At 40.7% G+C, this 20014-nt stretch overlaps 1 long non-coding RNA gene and 1 other non-coding gene across 2 annotated transcripts in view; one reads left to right on the top strand and one right to left on the bottom strand.

Moving 5' to 3' along the window:
- LOC118499040 overlaps positions 1–20014 on the bottom strand; it is a 73189-nt gene extending 53175 nt beyond the window's left edge. Inside the window, exon 1 of the long non-coding RNA XR_004901537.1 lies at positions 19791–20014. This is a non-coding gene — a long non-coding RNA (uncharacterized LOC118499040). The remainder of the gene's footprint in view (positions 1–19790) is intronic.
- On the top strand, positions 3711–3814 carry LOC114514209. The gene has a single exon (XR_003685945.1). It is a non-coding gene; the product is annotated as a U6 spliceosomal RNA (small nuclear RNA).

The raw sequence follows: 20014 nt of genomic DNA on the forward strand, positions 1-20014 counted from the left end.
ACAGAGGGAGATCAATGTCAACTAGACTAGCAAGGAAAAGCTTTATAGAAACTCTAGCTTTGGGACCTGAAAGGATAGCATTAGGATCATTATTGCTATTTAACAGACCAGCCAAAACTTAGCAGCTTAAAAGTACTATTGCTATCTCATGGTTCTATAGGCTGACTCAACTGGGTGGTCCTCTTGGGACCTCTCATGTTGCTTCAGTCAGGTGACAGCTGGAACTGGCATCACCTCAGGCCTCGAAGGGGCTGGTTGTGTTGGATGGCTTCTTCTCTCACCTTCTCTATGTGGTTTCCCTCTCCAAAAAAGAGTTGCCTGCATGCATTACTGAAGTTGAGGGCTTCAAGAGATAGGAAGTGGAAAATGCCATTTCTATGGCCCCAAATTGGCACAGTGTCACTGCCATCATATTCTGTGGGTGAAATTAGTGACAAGCCAGCTGAGATTCAAAGGCACGGAGGGACAGACCTCATCTCAGTGGGGGGTTGGGGGGAGGAGGGCAGCACGTGCATACAGAGAAGGAGAAATGGATGGCAGCTATCTTTGAAGACGAGCTACCACAGATGAGCAGAGGAAACAATTCACAGAATGACGACACGAGAACCTGGAGAGAACCAAGAAGAGTGCTAAAGGTATATACAAAAAAAATCAGAGTACAGCTGACCCTTGAACCATGTGGTTTTGAACTGTGCAGGTCCACTTATACATGGATTTTTCAATTGATCTGCACAGTTCTAACCCATGTAGTTCAGAGGTCAATTGTATCTGAAACTGAAACAGAGACTAGATCTGATCTGATGAACAAAGGGAATCACTTTAAGTTCTTAGGTAGCAAAGTGGCTTTCACTCACTGAACACAGGCAGATGAATTGTTTGCCTCCCAGCATCTGGGCTAAGGGAGGGCCAACCACCACAGGTCAGAGCTTAGTGGGAGATGCAGGTTAAGTGAACAGGCAATTACAGTTTGGTGTGATAACTGCTAACAGGTGTAAAAGTGGAGGGTGTTATGAGACCGTCTTACTCAAATAAGGAGGCAGGAGAGAGAGGGGTGGCTGCCAGTGTTGTTTTAAAAAGATCCCTCTGACAAAAGTCCATGGGCAAGATTAGAGGAGGAAAAGAAAGAAGCCAAGGAGACCAGTTGGAGGGCCATAGCAATACAGGTGATTGGAGTTAGACATTTTATATCTCCTCCATCTCTAACGAACGAAGATGTGGCTCCGCCAGGGAGTATGCCCAGATCAGGACGGATGTGAAAGTTGTCATACCCCTTTAAAGATTTGGTTCTGCCCAATCGATAAAGCCATGTGATAAAACCTATAAAATAACAAGAGGGGGTTGAAATGATGCCAAGACATTATTTGGCACACCCAGGAGATCACATCAAAGGCAGCGGAGTGGAACGTCCCTTCCTCATGCGCCAGAAGCACCTCCTGGACACTAAAGGAAGAACTTACTGTACTCTTCGGAGGCACAGAGGCACTGAGTAACCATTAGCGAGAAACTCTGATTTTGTTGTTCTTGTCCAAATTATATAAGCTCACATCTTTAAGACAAAACCTGCAGTAAGTTGCTTATATGCTGTATACCAAGGGAACAGCAACCGCATACCACATCCCAGAGATCCCTCTCCACCAGAAAGCAGGCTGCACTGGTCCTGCCGCTCGCTTGCTGCCACCGCCATCCTAACAGCATCTGGTGCATTGCCAAGTACACATGAAGACTCACAGAATATATGACTAGCTTGAAGTGTATATGAAATTTTGTACAGATCACAGATGGGGATGGGGCTGGGTATACTCTGAGTACTTAACTCTGCCTCCTGACCTCTGCCGAGGGCTCTAAGTGTGCAGTTAGTTAACCATTTAGAGAAATGGAGGCGCTTCTACCCTACTACCAAGAGCACAAGAATCATTATACCCAGCCCTGGTGTGCAGTACATTACAATTATTTTTAAAAGAAAACAGTGACTGTTAAGTCAACGAGATGAGGTGGCAATGTCCTGTTTTCAATCCTTACTGTCTTCAGGTGCCTCTTTTCCTGTCTATTCCTTCCGTTCTTTGCTAGTGTTCCTTAAAGATCCTTCCCCATGAACAACGTAGGTATGGGGAAGAAGGGAGGGAATTAGGAGGAATGTTCATTTTCTTCTTACTAGCTGGACCATTGCTATCTCCTGTCAGAGTAGAAGAGAAGTGGAGAGAAGACAATTGGGAAAATGGGAAAAGAGAAAAGTGAGGAAGGAGGAGATCACAGCAAGCAAAAGAAGGAGGAGGAGGAGGAGAAGGAGGAGGCAACACGAGGACCCAAGCACTGAGGGAAAAGCCCTGGTGACCTAAGGCAGGGCACGGGAGAACTAGTAAGAAGGAAGTGAATGGAAACCGACATAATGGCAGCCAGCCGGGCCAGCTCCAAGGGTTTCCTCTGCTTTCTCTTGCTTTGTCATTTTACAGGTAATACCACCTCTCTTGGAAAGAGAATGAAGTTTGGCTTCACCAATTTTAGATATTTAGTTTATGGTTAAATGCTACATCAGTTTTCTATTGCTGCTGTAACAAATCATCATCACCAACGTCATTGCTTAAAATATTACAAGCTAATTATAGTTCTGGAGGTCAAAAGCCCAAAATGGGTCTCACTGGGTTAAAATCAAGGTATCAGAAGGGGTTCCCGAAGGTTCTAGGTGACAATGTGCTTCTTTGCCTGTTTCAGCTCCCAGAGACCACCTGCATCCTCTGTCTCATGGCCCCTTTCATTTCTATTCAAAGCCTGTAATGGCAGGATGAGCCCTCACATGGCATCAGGCTAACTTCGCTTCTGAAGTTCATCTCCTTCTCCAACTCTGGCTCTCTGCCTCCCTATTCCACTGTGATTATACTGGACCCACTGGATAATCCAGGATAATCTCCCTATCCTAAAGTCAATTGATTGGCAATCTTATTCCATCTGCAGTCTTAATTCCCCTTTGCTATGTAACCTAATATAAGCATAGGTTCTGGGGATTGGGGTGTGGACATCATGGGAGTGAGAGGTATTCACCACAAACACTGTATAACCTTGCTGAAACTATTTTTCCTAGTATTCTTGAAAACCAAGTACTCTATGTCAGTTACTTGTTTGTTTTTCCTCTTCTGGGTTTGCTGGCAACAGAAGTAACAATCCTAACCATCTGTCATTTAAAGAACGGAAGATATGTTGCTTTGACTAAAAAGGTACTTGTAACAATAGCAATACTATGCCCTTCAGCAAAGACAGCCTCTCTTGCAAGGACTACAGCATACTATCAGCACGCAACCTAGCCCCACCCTCTTTTCACCAGTGCTGCAAAGATGCTCTGGGTGGTCATGCATCTTTGCCCTGAAAGATAGTCAAGAGCATCTGACACTCTAATAAAGGGGGAAATACACAGATCCACAGTCCCAGGGAACCCGACTATTTGGGTCCATTTTATAGTTTCCATAGAACTGATGGCTGTCATGCAAAATGACTCCTGGCTATTTATTTGTCAACCCAAGTAATGTAATACAATTGCTACTGCAATTGCAAACAAGCAAGGAAGAGTTCCCTAGTCTCACACAGGCTAGACTTCAATCAACAAGAAAAGACTCAGATTGACTATTGTTTTTGACAATGTTGATAGACATCACAATTAGGCATGGGGGATAAAGAGTTAAAAATTACCAAAGAATTTTTTAAGGAAAATAATACATTTAGTGCTTGCTTTGGCAGCATATACACTAATATTGGAACAATACAGAGATTAGCATGGCCCCTGCGAGCGGATGACATGCAAATTTGTGAGGTGGTCCATATTTTTTTAAGAACAAGTTGGTAGATACAGAATAGACAAGGGGCTGTTAAGAACAGTATAGGAAATAGAGAAGCCAAAGAACTTGTATGCATGACCCATGGACACAAACTAAGAGAGGGGAGGTTTGCTGGAGGGGATGGGCAGGTACCAGGTGGAGGGGGGCAAAGGGAGAAATATTGGAACAACTGTCATAGTATAATCAATAAAATACATATAAAAAGAAAATAATACATTTATGCTTTTTATCTTTTTCTGAGCCACTTCCTGAACATTCCTTTAAAGTACCAACAGGGCCATTTCTCTGGTGACTTTGCTGGGCACTTCAGCTATATTATCTGTGGTCTTCAGAACAACCCCTCTTGGTAGTTGTTACAACCAAGGAAATTGAGGATAAATGAGATTAAGAAATTTACCTGAGGTCACACAGCTATTAAATAGCAGAAAAAGGAAATAACCCTCTGGCTACCCGACTCCAAACCTCTTACTTCCTCTTGCACAGAATAACTCACTACTGAATCACCTGCCTATAAGGTAAGTGGTAGCAATGGAAAGACACAGGAGTTCCACTGCCCAAGGACCCAAAGTCAACTCCAGCAACTGACCAGTACTGACTCCCCCAATCTCCTGATTGGTGGCTGGCCTGGAGTACCGTGATGAGTCGGGATAGAACTGTGAGTCCACCCTTGCTTCTGGTGCCTCATCAGTTCTCCACGAAAGATAGCAGGAAGAAATGAAGAAACTAGGCAAACAAGAAGAAACTGAGTAAAGGTGGAAAAAAAAGATAAAAATGAGAGGAATTTGTGTAGGAAGGAGCTGAATTTTGTAGAAGAAAAAGTGCCACATACTATTTGCTATGGAAGGACTAGAGTGCTCACTGTGCTGTGAAATTTGGCAATTCCAATTTTCTGTTATTTACTTGCCCTCCTTAGATTTCATCCTCAGGGGAGATACATCTTTGAACTCAAATTCAGTATTTGACCAAACAATTAAAATGTTAATTAAAAACAAACACACCAAAACCTAAATTTTATGGAAATTTTCTTTTGTGAATTAAATTCACTTGTTAGTAAGTTCATTCTTAAAGTTAGATGGTTTCTTTTCTTACCAAGGCTTTACAAGCTTTTATTGGGTTGAAAAAAAAAGTTGTTTAGATTTTTGCATATGCTGGCTCTAGTACCCTGCTTAGTTGTCTTCAAGTTCGTTCAAAACAATTTTGTTAGATGTATTGTGACAGCTGTCATATCAGCGTGCATTTAAAAAAAACATCAAAATTGGTGAATTTTTGTGCAGCCATTTTCAGATTGAAGATAGAAGAAAATATGTAACATTTTTGGCATATTGTGCTTTATTAATTCAAGAAAGGTATTTCAATTGAAATGCAAAAAGAAAATATTTGTGCAGTATATGGGGAAGGTGCTGTGGCTGATTGAACATGTCCAAGTGGCTTGTGAATTTTCTTGGTACTATTGATATTTTGGCCAAATAATTCTTTGCTGTGGGCCTGCCTTATGCATTGGAAGATGTTTAGCAGCACCCCTGGCCTCTACTCACTAGAAGCCAATAGCAGGAGAAAGCCAACGTAACTCAAAATATCCAAATCAATAAAGTTATTGGTGAAAATGAAAACTATGTCTTTTATTTTATGGAAAAAACTAAATGGACTTTTTGGCCAACCCAATAGTTTATGGAAAGATGCTATTGTTGATGGAGTTGAATTTTCCTGAGAACTCAGTATTATTTTTTAATCTAAGAATGCATATGCACTGCAATAAGAGACATGCTCTAATATTATGCAAAAGCCTTCCCTAAGGTATGGCAAATCAGAGGGTTCCCCAGGTCTCACACAGTACAGTGCCAACTGGTGCCGGCACCAGTCCTTCCGAGTAAGTGTTCTCCCTCGTCTAGCTTGTCCCGACAGCAGCGAGCATGCTGAGTCATGTAGTGATAGTGATGCTGGTTAAATAAACACATGTGCAGTCATGTGCACACATGACCCTTGAACAGTGTGGGGGCTAGGGGCACTCATGCCCCATGCAGTCAGAAATCACTTGTGACTCCCCCAAAACTTAAATATTAATAGCTACTATTGACCAGGAGCTCTACCAATAATATAACAATTAACTTATTTTGTATATTTATTATATACTGTATTCTTAAATAAAGCAAGCTAGAAAAAAAAGTTAAAATGATAAAACACAATTACAGTATTTGGGGGAAAAAATCCATGAATATGTGGACACAGTTCAAACCCGTGTCATTTAAGGGTCACTGTACATGTACACATTGCCTCACAGAACTCCGCAAGCACATTTATTTTCCAAGGCAAAACTACCCTCCTTCTCTAGTCCCCTTTCCTTTAGAAATCCTCCTTTTAGGTTTTCATCTTTAACATTGTTATTAGTGTTCATTTTCATTAGATTAGAATCCTGGACAGATGGCCCATAACATGGTGAGGAGCCAGGACAGACTTGAGCACAGTTTTCTACACTATATTTTATCCCTTAAAATGGAACTCTTCATTAGAAAGGAACAAGACTGGCATGACTTGAGTATCAACTTAAGGGTCCTTACCCAAAATAAACTCAAGCGGCCTATAAAAGTGCTTGAAATTTCTGCTTACTCCACGGGGTCAACATGAAGGTGGCTACTGCCATCACTCAAGTGAGATTTTTGTGCTAACACATGCATTATTCATACTGACTGTCTAAGCACTCTAAATTGTTTTAAAGTAAGGTAGGCAAGTTCAGAGTTTAGATGATAATAGAGCTCCAGAAGATGTCTGGAGCATATAGAGAGGCCTGGGGGAGGAGGGGGAAGGTGCTGTAGGGGGAGAGAGCCAGAGTGAGCTAGAAGTCCGCATCAGGGCACTGGATGCCGTGGGCAAAGATAATGACAAAGGAAACTAACATTTACAAAAACTACATGTCAGGCAGTGAGCATATACTAACATATGAGATTAAGGAGAATTTTCATGTTTATTTACAGTCATTGAAGCTATATTCAAATATATTTTGTCATTTTTATTATGTGATTTTAAATGTCCTTTAAAAAGGAAGAAAGAAAGAAAAGCAATGGTTCCTTTTCTCTAGGAAAAAGTACTATTCCTCATGGTTGAAAAACCTGTGGGCTAGAAACAAATTATCTGTGCCTCACACATGCCATACCCACGGAGGGGTAGAACAGGACAACCACTGTGAACTCTCGCTCACAAACGGAGGAAACCAGGCATGCAGCAGTCTCTGGTCCACAGCAAATCCGATGGGCACATGTTGTCAGTTCCTTGATTAAGTTTCACTTTTACAGCTTGCAGTGACTCTCATCAGCTCTTTGCTCCATCCATGGAGTTATCCTTCCTATTCCATAAAATACTCTATATTTTAAGGTCAGTAGTTTGATGAGCCTGCTTCCTGCCTGCACAGGTTTCAGGGTCTAAAAGCTTTTCATTTTGAAGCCATCTCTGTTCCTTATGGTCCAAGCTAGTAGTATTTTTACAAGTATAATTTTCTTAAAAGCTTTTAAGTTTCTTACCTTATTGATCTTATTAGACTTTACTTCATTAGACAACACAGTCACATCAACAAATCATATCTACCTGGAGCCCGCTGTAAAGCCCCTGTGGATCAATGCCTTTATCAGTCTGACACTCCCTTTGTTTAATGGAAAGGATCCTTGAGCTTTTGTTTGTTTGCAAGGATTCAGAAGGCACCACCCTAAATCTTTCTGAGGCCTAAATCCTTTTATAATTATACGCTTAGCTTCGTCTTTACCCTGAGAAGCTTTTGTGACAGGGTCATGAATTTGACTTTTGTCCTGAGATCTTTTCTTACTTTAGGAATATTTTGCTGGGAGAGACTGATCATCACAAAAAGATTTTATTTTCTAACCCAGCAAGTCCTGACTCCTTTATATTTTCTCTAAATTTTGCTTGAAAACTGAGTAATTTCTTCTAAAGCTCATCATTATCTGTATGTTATGATACACAGCTATGAGAAACCAGATGCAACTTTTACCCTTTAGCTTGAAAAATCTTCAGGCTGATCCATTAGGTATATTTTCCATTTCCACATTATCACAGGCAATAGTTTTATTAACAAGGACTTTTCCTCCAGCTTTAATAATTTCTCCTTCCCTTTCCTTAAGCCCTGCTGAGAACCTCGTGAGCCACTGGACCTCAGCTACTAAACTCTTCAAGGCCCTTCCAACTTATACCTATAGCTCAGTTCCAAAGACACTAGCCTATGTTTTAGGTTTTGTTCTGTTAATATTCCATTTCCAGGTCCCCAAATCGGTTCTGGTTATCTATTGCTATGTAACAAATCACCCAAAGACTTTGGCTTAAAACAACCACCACCATATTATGATCTCTCACAGTTCTGAGGCTTGACTAAACTTAACTAGATGGTTCTTGCTGCGGTGTCTCATGAGTTTGTAGCCAGATGGTAGCTCATGCTGAAATCATCTGAAAGCTTGCTCATTAATGCGTATGGCGCCTAGTCTGGGGCAAGGATCCAAATAGATATCTTCCCAAAGAAGACATACAGATGGCCAGGTCCATGAAAAGCTGGTCACCATCACTAATCATAAGGGAGATGCAAATTAAAACCACAGTGAGATATCACCTCATACCTTTTACAATGGCTGTTATCAAAAAGACAAGAAATAAGTTTTGGTGAGGATGTGAAGAAAAGGGAACCCTCATGTACTGTTAGTGGGAATGTAAATTGGTGCAGCCACTATTGAAAATAGTATGAAGGTTCCTCAAAGAATTAAAAATAGAACTATCATATGATTCAGCAATTTCATTTCTAGGTATTTATCTGAAGTAAACAAAAACACTAACTCAAAAAGATATATGCTCCCACCACCTGGTTCACTGTAGCATTATTTACAATAGCCAAGACATGGAAGCAACCTAAGTGTCCATTGATGGATGAATGAATAAAGAATGTGTGATACACACACACACAGAGGAATATTAATCAGCCATAAAAAAGAATAAACTTGCCACTTACAACAACATGGATAAAACTTAAATGCATTTTGCTAAGTGAAATGTCAGACAGAGAAGGACAAATACTGTATATTCTCACTTACATGTGAAATCTGAAAAGATAAAAACAGTAGAAAAACAAATTCACATATACAGAGGACAGATTGATGGCTACATCACAAGAAAATATTGTAACAATGAGTGGTGGTGGATGTTAACTGGATTTACTGTGGTTATCATTTTGCAATATGTACATACATATATCAAATCATTATGTAGTGTACCTGAAACTAATATGTTATATTCAATTATATACCAATAACAAAACAGTCAACGCTCCTTACTCTTGTAGGTTACTCATGATCTAGCCCATAACCATACTCCCAGCCTTTGTCTGTACCACCATCCATTCCCTTAACCCCAGATACTATATAATACCTGTGTTAGATAGACTATATGCTCCTGGAAAGTCCATGCCTTTTTGTGTACCTACACCTTCCCCCATGCTATGCTTATATCCAGAAACACCCATCCGTTCATTCGTGTCACAGTGAGAATATGTCTACTCCTCGTGTGTTCTGGGCTGACCCCTTGATCATGGGCACGATGGACGCTGACTGCTCTGTAGTTTTTATCCCCATGGGATATTGCTGCACAGACAGATCTATGAAGCACCTGTTTTATTGTTTTCAATGATTTACATATATGCCTATTTCCTCAAATAGAAAAGCTCCCTTTCATCTTGATATCTAATAAATACACAAGTTAACAATTGTTTTTAAAAAATGACTGAGCGAGTAAATGATCCAAGATCTTTCATTTTTCCTGCCCACATTCGTCTAGGGATGCACCTCTGGCATTCGAGTTGATCTCTCCTTTTTCTACCCTTATGGATTTTCTATTCCCAGAGCTCCTAAAATTCTGGAAGAAATCAGTCTGTATTCTTTCTAAAAATTTTATGGTCCCAGTTTTGTTAAATCATTTTCTTAGCACTTTAAAACTCCATCTATCCCCAAACATGACTTTCCACTTAGCCTAGCCTGACTGCATTCATTTCCTTGTCTCACTCTTTCCAACAGTTTGCACAGTGCACAGGCCACATGAATACCTATAAGGCCACCACCTTAATTTTCTTGCTTATCTTTTCTTACATTAAAAAAATACATGAGACCTGAAATCTCATCACAACCACCTTTATACATCCAATTGAACATGATTTTTGGAGAAGGGCATTATTTTTACCACACAGAGAAAGACATAAAATTATTCTATTAATTGAAAATAAGAAAAAAAAGACATTATAAAGGAAAAAAGATGGACACCAGATCAAAATGCCAAGAGGTCATTTTGGGACTTGCACGCTAACTTTGGGATGAGGTGTTTTTCTTGGGTGTGTGATTTCCTGGGAGTGATGGAGGATCTTTCTGCTTCTTCAATCCCTGTTTATGGTCTGACTTGACTATTGGAGAATTCCTAACCTCAGAAATGGTGGCTTTAATTCCTTAAAATAAAATGCTAACAAGAAACTCAATTAACAAGGGAGGAGTCATACTGTCAAGAAGAGTTTAAGGAAGATTTAGTCAATTCAAGTCTAATGAACTCCATAGGGTTCATGGATAGTCACCAGAGAATACTAAAGGTACTAGTAATTGTAATGTCTACACAACAGTGATTATCTTTAATATTCCTCTAAGACAACTGAAGTCCCAGGATGAAAACAGAAGATGCTCATGTATGTATCCTGCTAAGCATTGTGTGGTTTTATGTGGGTTGTTACTCTTTCCTTTGGTTCTCTGTCACAGGATCCTTTCTTTCTCTTGTTTTGTTTGATTAGTGTTTTTGTGGGTTTGTGTGTGTGTGTGTGTGGTTTTTTTTTTAGTTTTTATCATGGAATATTCCACACAAAGGTAGAATAGTATGAAGAACACCCATATGCCCATCACCCAGGCTCCACAAATACCAACACTGGGGCACTAGTTCATGTGCACTCCCACCCGTGCACATGTCCCCTCCACCCCTATGGATTATTTTGAAGCATTTAGCAAATTCCACACACCATATCCTTTCATTAACAAATTCTTCAGTTTTTTAAAAAAGATTCATTTATTTATTTTTAGATAGAGGAGCAAGGAGGGAGAAAGAGAGGGAGACAAGCATCAATGTGTGGTCCCCTCTCACATGCCCCCCAAGTGTGGACTTGACCTGCAACCCAGGCATGTGCCCTGACTGGGAATCGAACTGGTGACCCCTTGGTTCACAGACACATGCTCAATCCACTGAGCCACACTAGTCAGGGCCTTTAGTTGTTTTTTTTTTTAAAAAAAAAAAACAACAACCATAAGCTCTGATCGACGTGGCTCGGTTGGGCATTGTACTACAAAAGGAAAGGTCGTTAGTTAGGGTGCTTTGAGAGGTAACCAATCAATGTTTTTCTCTCACATCAGTGTTTCTCTCCCTCTTTCTCCCTCCCTTCCCCTTTCTCTGAATAAATAAAATCTCTTTAAAAAACCAACCACAATACCATTATCAAAAATTAACAATTCTTTAACTTCAACTATTCAGGCAGTATTTAAATTACTCCATTGGTCTCATGTATTTTTGCAGTTGGCTTTGATTAAATCAGAATTCAAACAAGTTCTGCACATGGCAATTGACTGCTAAGTTTCTTTAAGTCCTTTTAAGAAAATGAAAACACTAGCTCTAAAAGATATATGCACCCCCATACCCCCACATTCACTGCAGCATTATTTACAATAGCCAAGATACAGAAACAACCTAAGTGTCTACTGATGGATGAATGGAATAAAATATGCAATGTGTGTGTGTATATATATATATATAACATTAAATTTTTAGTCATAAAAACGAATAAACTATCACCATTTGTCATAGCATGGATGAACCTGAGGGCATTTATGCTAAGTGAAATAAGTCAGAGGAAAACAGGTACCCTATGATCTCAGTTATATATGGAATCTTAAACAAACAAAACACCAGAGTTCAAACATACAGACAGCAGGTCAGTGGCTGCCAGGCAGAGTTGGACTGGGGTGGATGGGAGGGAGTCAACAGGTACACACTTACAGTTATAAATGAGTCATGGAGACTTAAGGTATAGCACAATGACTAGAATTAATTAGTTAATAATACATAATACTGTATTACATATTTGAAAGTTGCTAAGAAATTCAATCTCAAAAGCTTCTAGCAAAAAAATGTTTATGCATGTTGATGGATGTTGGCTATAGACTTATTATGGTGACTTCACACTATACACAAATATCAAATCATTATGCTGCACAACTGAAATTAATATAATGGTATATGTCAATTATATCACAATTTGAAGATGAAAAGGCAAAACAGAATGGATTGATTATAGGAGGTGATACCAGAGCTAATAAGATGTAGAGACAAAAATGAGTCATAATGGGTGAGCTACTATTAAGAAAAAAGATGTGGAATAAGGTTGGAAATCTCTAGTGGTCCAATAGGTAATGATTTTAGCCCAGAACATCTCAGTTGTTTCCAAATGTATCAGTTATGGGTACAAAGGAGTCAGATGTTGACAACAGCCATCTCTTCAATATGCCCCTTAATTCACAAAGGTTTTTACTTAAACTATAAAGAAAAAAGTCTGCGTGGATATAGAGGGACTAGAAGAGAACGATCAGAGAATAAAGTACATCCTCTTCATGTTGCCTCTTTAGGCTCTTATGATTTAATGTGACATGATGTTAATAATTATGCATTTCCTCTGTTGTATGTACAGTATACCCTTGGACGTGGGGGTTAGAGGTGCCGACTCCTACACAGACCAAAATCAGTGTATAACTCTTGACTCTTGTCTCCTCAAATTTAGTTGAAGTTGTGCCTTGGTATCCACAGATACCAAAAATCTGTGGATGCTGAAGTCCTCTATACTAAAATGGCAAAGATCGATACATACAGCCAACCCTCCCATCTGAGAATTCCCAATGGTGGACAGAAAATACTGTCTTCATCCACAGTTGGTTGAATCCATGGGTGGAAACCTGGGAACAGAAGGCTGATTGTATTTTGAAGAACATCGTGTATAAATGTACCCCATAGTTCAACCCCATGTTCTTCAAAGGTCAGCTATATATTAGAAAGCCACAGTGAATTATTACTAGAACTATAATTAAAAAACAAAAATGTTTAATCATTATAGGCTTCCCTCCTCTTTTTTCTTGGAATTTTTAAAGATCAGGTCATTTGCCCTGTGGAATTTTCCCATGTGGATTTTGCTAATTGTACCCGGTGGTGATTTAATGTGTTCATCTGTACCCTAAATTTCTTATGAACTGGTATCAGTTCTAGAAGCTTGGGGAGTTCAATGGTTTGAACTTCATGTATGGTGTTCTATACTTCTACTGTATCACCTCAGGAGGAAGAGAATCTCTAGTGGTCCATTTTTGTGACAAATTGATTACTGGGTTCAGGTGTTGTCAGACTGACACATGCACAAAATAGCTCCCCACTGGTATTCCACCTCAGTTCTATCAGCCATTGAGGAAACTTAGCTTGATTATTTCATTAGCTGTTACAAAATGTCAATATCCTATTTCTATCATGCTGTCTGTATTTTTAAGCTGGAATTTTTCTATGATGAGAAACTATCCCTCACAACTGTTGTTACCCTGAGATGTAGTTCGTATAAAACAGGATGAATATTTGATCCTCTCTCCCATATTCAGTCCCAGCAAGGCTCCTAGTCAGTTCTCCATGGCTTGTACCAACACAATAATTGGACAATTCTGCTCTAGGGAGGTGCATTCTATGAAGCCAGCTCAACACCATACTTACGGGCAGTCTTCCTCCTTGAAGCTCTTACAATGTTTAGAATGTGCATCATAAAATGTAATGTCTGACTACCCTGTGAAGAAATGTAAAGATTGTGCATAATGCCACTAGTGATTCTGCCACAAGGGCTTTAGAGTAGATGCCTCAGTGGAACACAGGTTTGCAAACAACCTAGGCGGCTCACACATGGTGCACAATACATATTATTACAGTAGACAAATGTGTTCCCATTAGAATATTTTTTTTAAACTATACATACCCAAACAGCTTACAAATTCTTTTTTTTAAGATTTTATTTATTTATTTTTAGAGAGGGAAGGGAGGGAGAGAGAGAAACATCAATGTGTGGTTGCTGGGGGCCATGGCCTACAACCCAGGCATGTGCCGACTGGGAATCGAACCTGCGATGCTTTGGTTCCCAGCCCACACTCAATCCACTGAGCTACGCCAGCCAGGGCTAGAATATTTTCCATTAAGGGCAGAGATTTGTTCAGTTTAGTCCACTATGTAGCCCCTGGTTATATAGTAGGTACTCAATATACTTGTTAAATAAAATGGATGGATTTATCTGGAACATGTTTATTCTGTATGAGTTTCATTCACTAAAAAAGAAATTAAAGTCAGATTCTTATTTTCACTGATAACTTACCTAATCTTATTAAATCATGTGTAAATGTTTTTTAAAACAGGAAAGTGTATTTCCATTCTCTTATGTATTTTAGTTTAGTCAGCTTTCTGCCATCTATTTGGGTAACATTGAGTTAGTGTTATCACTAGTTAGCCCATGCTGTGTATCTATATAATGCTTTTCCGTTTAATGAGGGCTTTTAAATAGACTGTGTGTGGAATATTAATAGGAACCTTTGAATCTTAATTTTTTCGTTAGTTATGTTCTAAGTGCTATGAAACACGCATAATTTAGATCATGCAATTGTGGTTGGTTACTCAACCAGATAGTTGAGATTCTTCATTCCTAACAGAAAACACAGCATTACAAATATATGACCTAAATTGCCAATGTCTGTGGACAGTTTTTGGTCCCTAATTTACTTGACTTTTCTGTGACATTTGACACTATATGGCCTTTTGAGAAACTCTGACCCTCATAATAAACACCCACAATTATAACGGAGCTGATGGAATTTGAAATCTGACTAAAAGCAAATGGTGTTATTTTCAGTGTTCAGTTTGGATAGAGAACTAGAAACTCATCCTTTAAAACATCATTGACACATCAACTCATCAACACAGAACATCTTAGGTTTGTTCATAATTTAATACAATTATAAGATAAAATTTGTACTGTTGGGTGTCAGTGGTGCAGCTTAGAAGGATCCTGTTCACTTCAGCAGCCAGAAATCTGTGCATCTCAGATTCCATTACATCTCAGCAAAACAGCTCTTTTAAAGAAAGGTAGCTAAAATGGAAACTTAACCATATATATATATATGTGTGTGTCTATACAACTCTCAACTTAAGATATGAAAGCATACTATCTATATATTCCATGTGGAACTAGTCGTACTTTTGTTGAATTCAGATACCACCCCAGCATATTAGTAGCATATAAAACAAATTAAAAATGTAAGCTACCCAGAGTATCACTATCAAGTACAATTGTATTGCTCATCTCCAAGATCTCAATTCCACTTTTAGAATGACTACTGGAGGTTACAAACATCAAGATAGCTCTCCAAGCTCCATGTCTAAGTGCTCCAAATATCTCTCCCCTCAGCTTTCACCCACTTTTCCTGCCAGGTTTCAAAGGTGAAGTAGGTCACCACTTTATCAGCCCACATTATGCTTCTTAAGCACTTCATGTTATACCGTTTGTGTGTTCCTTTTGGAGCAGTAACCTAACTATACAATTATTGCTTTTCCCATGGTACCTAACGGTAATAATGCAACAAAAACACCTAATGAACTGCATTAATCGTTTGATTTTAACATTTTTGCCACAATTACCTACATATCAATGGCACCTATGGCTGTTTAGGTTTTATGACAATGGAAACAATTCTTCTCTTGGGTATTACCGATCTGTCCTAACTCACTTTTGAAGACAACTGTCCTATTTTCCTTTTGTTGCAGAAAATTATAGAGCAGTATTCACTGGGGGAAGTAAAGTAACATTACCTCTTGTGTCAGATTTCTGTACTATGGAGGGGTGAGGTGTAATAAACAATAGGTGGAGAGAATGCAGCTATGAAGAAAGCTCACAGCTTTCTTGGCTCTGTCATGTTCCTCTGGCAAGAATTCTTTGGGGGCTACTCCGTCAGACACAGTATGCATATGTCCTGCATACATCCTTTCTGGTCCATCTTGCCTACCTGCCAAAAGGTAATTTTATTTTTAAAAAACTTAGTGTACGTGTGTGTACATATGTAATTAACAATCAGGAACCCTCACTTTGAGGCATGAACAAAACTGTTCCCCAAGAATATTCTACCCTGGCTGGTGTAGCTCAGCGGATTGAGCGTGGGCTGGGAACCAAAGTGTCCCAGGTTCGATTCCCAGCCAGGGTACATTCCTGGGTTGCAGGCCATGACCCCCAGCAACCGCACATTGATGTTTCTCTCTCTCTCTATCTCCCTCCCTTCCCTCTCTAAAAAATAAATAAATAAAATATTTTAAAAAAAGAATATTCTACAGGTAGCCCGTATAGAGTAACATCTATATTTCCAATAATTGTGGGTGACATTCATTAAAATGTCATTAGCATAACCCAGTTTTCCTTTGGTCTGGTATTTATTGAGAAGGGCATCCAAAATCCTGCAGTATTCTTTCCCATTAATGGCCTTTTGCTAATATAAATTACTTAAATGCTTGACAACAGGTCTTTTAACACAGAAAGTTAACTGTGCCAAATCAATGTCAAAAATACCAAGATTGGAAAGTTGTACTTTTGGGACCAATTCATCTTATAGCAAATTGTCAATGGTAAAAATGTTCACTGGGTAATTTTCACTAGTGTGTAATGTAAAAGTGAAAGGCTGATACATTTTCACATTGGAGATTAAAGCAGAAATAGAATTACAGTACCAAAAACAAGCTGGCAGTAGCAGTGATTTTTTATAACTCAGGGAACAGTAACATGGAAGTACCTTACATCTAACAACTCAAAAGTGTCCCTACTACGTGGGCAATACAGTTTTGGGTAATTTTTACTTTAAAAGTCAAGTGTAAAATTATGCATACTTTATCTGTATAGTAGTTTCCTATCTACTGATCCATTAATGTAAGTTTATTGGCATAATCTATAATACTCTGAGGTACAGAATAACAACTGTTGATCCTCTCTTAAAATGTTAAAACTGTAGTGGGAAAGATGATAATCTCTGTTGGATGAGGATTACCTTAACTGGCCGAATATTTTGGAAGACAAAAGTTATTAGAGTTCAATTAAAATTTGAGGATTATTTCTCCATAAATCTTCTTGCCAAAAAGATTTGAAATACCACCCTGAGATTTTCATCATTTGTAAGAACTGGCACTTAATAAAGTCCTGAATCTACTTTGCTCTTTTATATCAATAAACGCAAGCTCACAGAGCCAACATTCAAGTATTTCCTACATTTTAAGATTCAACATAAGGGTCTTCTTCCCTGTCCTTCCCACAATAAGGCAGCTCCATCCAGATGAGACAGAGTAAGTAAGATAATGGCTCAAAGCTCAACTAAACCAAACCAAATCAAGGCACACTTATTAGATCACTTTTGAGTTACAAAAGTGTCAGATGCCTATTGAAGGGGATGGAAAGGATTCAGTTAGTTTTTAAAGTTACTGAGTGATAGCTTTTTTTATAGAGTTACAGTTGAAAGTTTTTCTTTTTATAATATATGTGCCTTCTTAGTAGAGGACTGCCTTTTTCAATTAGGCATCAAAATTAAACCATGTAAAGTTATTTGTGATTACATTACATTTAAAGCTATATAGTCTACCCAAATCAAAACCAGGTCAGTTTCAGTACTAAAATTTACAACCATTGTATCTCAATGAAATTAAAATTTAACAAATGCAATTTTCTTCTTTTCCACCCAGACTCCAGAGTATTTAAAACATCAAGTAATTTAATTAGGTCTCCAAATTAAATTTTCTTTATAAAAATTGTATCTTCCTATTTGGAGTAGTGGTACCCCAGGAATCAAAATGGGCATTAATTGGATTTTAAGCCCCAATATCCAGAAACCATACTTTTTAACTCTTAGCTAGATTCTTTCAGCCCATAAAGTGCAATGCAAAAATAAAATGATATAAAAATTTATTATGTAACATGCGAATCAAAGGCCAACAAACCCCCACCCCACACCATGATTTTGTGCCCCCAAAGTTAAACTAAAAAATAAAATACCACTCACAGCACAGTGTAGGAAGAATTTATTTGCTTCATTAAAAAAATCTCAATAGTGCATTTAACTATAAACGCAATCTTCTCATTCAAGGAGTTGCAAAGTTTAAATAGAAACTTTTAATTGCTTCAGATTTATATATTTAAAACTCAAATTTTCCGAGGGAACACATCAAAAAGCCAGCTTTAGAATGTAATAAGGCATAAACTTTATAATTAATGGGTCTATTATTCTCCCAATGCCAGCTCTGGACAAGGGCAGTTCTCCCTACTCTTGACCTACAGCTAAAGCATGAAGTAAATAGGTGCAAACCAAATCCTGCATCAACTGCTAAAAGAAGCGCTGAAATTAGGCTGGAAAAGTTTGTGTCATGATCTTGCACAATTTCACTCCTACTAGAGTAAAAAGCGAACCCCAAGGCTTGGCTCTTACACACGCTTTAAAAATGTCCCCGTCCACCCCTCTCCCTGCAATTCCTTCCCACCTCCACGAAAACGTACAACTAACGGTGTCCGAGGTGGCCGAGTCGGCCTGGCCTCCGGGGGGCTGTTCCTGAGCCCCGGAAAACAAAGGGGATTCCCAGCCATTGTCCTCCGCCGCGCTGAGCATCACCAGCACTAGCAAGGCAGTAGCTTGCGCAGTTATCTCCACAGCGGGCAATGTCACAACCCGACCAACAGCACAAACTACTACCTCAGCCAGGGCCATGGTGTCGGGGAAGCACCAGACCACGCTGAGGGCGAGCGAAGCGGCTCCAGCGCTGCTCCGTCCTTCCTCCGCTGCCGACGTCGGCTGGCACCCCGGTCCTTCCCCGCCGCCCGCCGAAGACTCCGCCCTGCGCCCAGTCACGGGAGCGCCCCGAGAGCTCCGGGGATCTCAAGCGGCGCCGGGACCGGACTTCTCTATGTAACCGACCTCTCTCGAAACAGAGAAAGTGTACCCGGGTCGTGGCAGAGGCAGTCGCTCCCTCCGCTGCCGAAGGGAGCTCGTTCCCCGGCCACTCAAAAGCAGGAAATGGGCGGCCAAAGCGCAGCCAGATGCCACCTGGATCCGACGGTCTCGGTGAGGCGGTGAGCAGCAGCGTTCCCGCGCTCCGTCCTCCCGGAGCTTCGGATTGTCCCCGCTGCGCTCCCGCCACGTCTCCGGGCAGCGCCGCCCGCGCCCCTCCACGCCCCAAGCCCACAGTGGGGGCTGGGCGGCGGCCGGGGCCCCACCGGTGCCACGCTCCCCACATCCGCCGCCAGGCCGGCTCTCCGCACGGGTGAACGCCCAGGGCGCTTCCCGCAGAGGTGGACACCGATTCCGGCTCCGCGACTAGAAACCAAGGCACAGCCTGAAGTCCCCAGCCACACGTTCCCTACGACCCTTAAGGGGTAATCCCGTACACCTGTGCAGGAGGCGAGAAAAAAAACGCCGAAAAACTGAAACCGAGCCAGATGGCGGATGATGGTGTAGGTGGCGGCGCAGCACGCGCGGACACTAGACCGCCTCGCGCTCCGCTGCTCCAGTGCGCCGGGACGAACCATAGAGATCCCTTAAGGAGGCTCGCGCGCTACTCCCCAACACGTGACCACCCCAACACTGCCCCCCCCTCCCCGCCTGCACCGCCATCTTACATCCGGGACAGAAGCAGCGTTCCCTTCCCTGCCTTGGCAAGCTTCGACGTGTCACTAGAAATCAGCCCTGAAAGGGGGAACCCCAATTCCACGTCACCAAAGTGCTGAGGCGGCGGGCCATGCACCCCAGTCCCCTTAACTGGGCAAAGGGAGATGCCTAACTTCTCCCAGTCTTTGCCCGCAAAGAAAATGGCGGCACTTACCGCCGTCTAAGTGGACACGTTGTACTCTGACGGGGTTTAAAGTTTCCGGCACCTCCTTTCCGATCCGGCTGGGACACAACCCTCGGCGCTCCACCCCGCGGCGTGGCCACAGTGCTACATTCCGCAGAAAACCGGCGGGAAAGCTGCTGCACAGCTCGCTTTAATGCGCAGGCTCCTGGGACTTGTGAATTGCCTTTTTTCTTAAAGGCCAAGATTGGGAGAAG

This window comes from Phyllostomus discolor, chromosome 2, assembly GCF_004126475.2.
Source record: "Phyllostomus discolor isolate MPI-MPIP mPhyDis1 chromosome 2, mPhyDis1.pri.v3, whole genome shotgun sequence".
Taxonomy (NCBI): Eukaryota; Metazoa; Chordata; class Mammalia; order Chiroptera; family Phyllostomidae; genus Phyllostomus; species Phyllostomus discolor.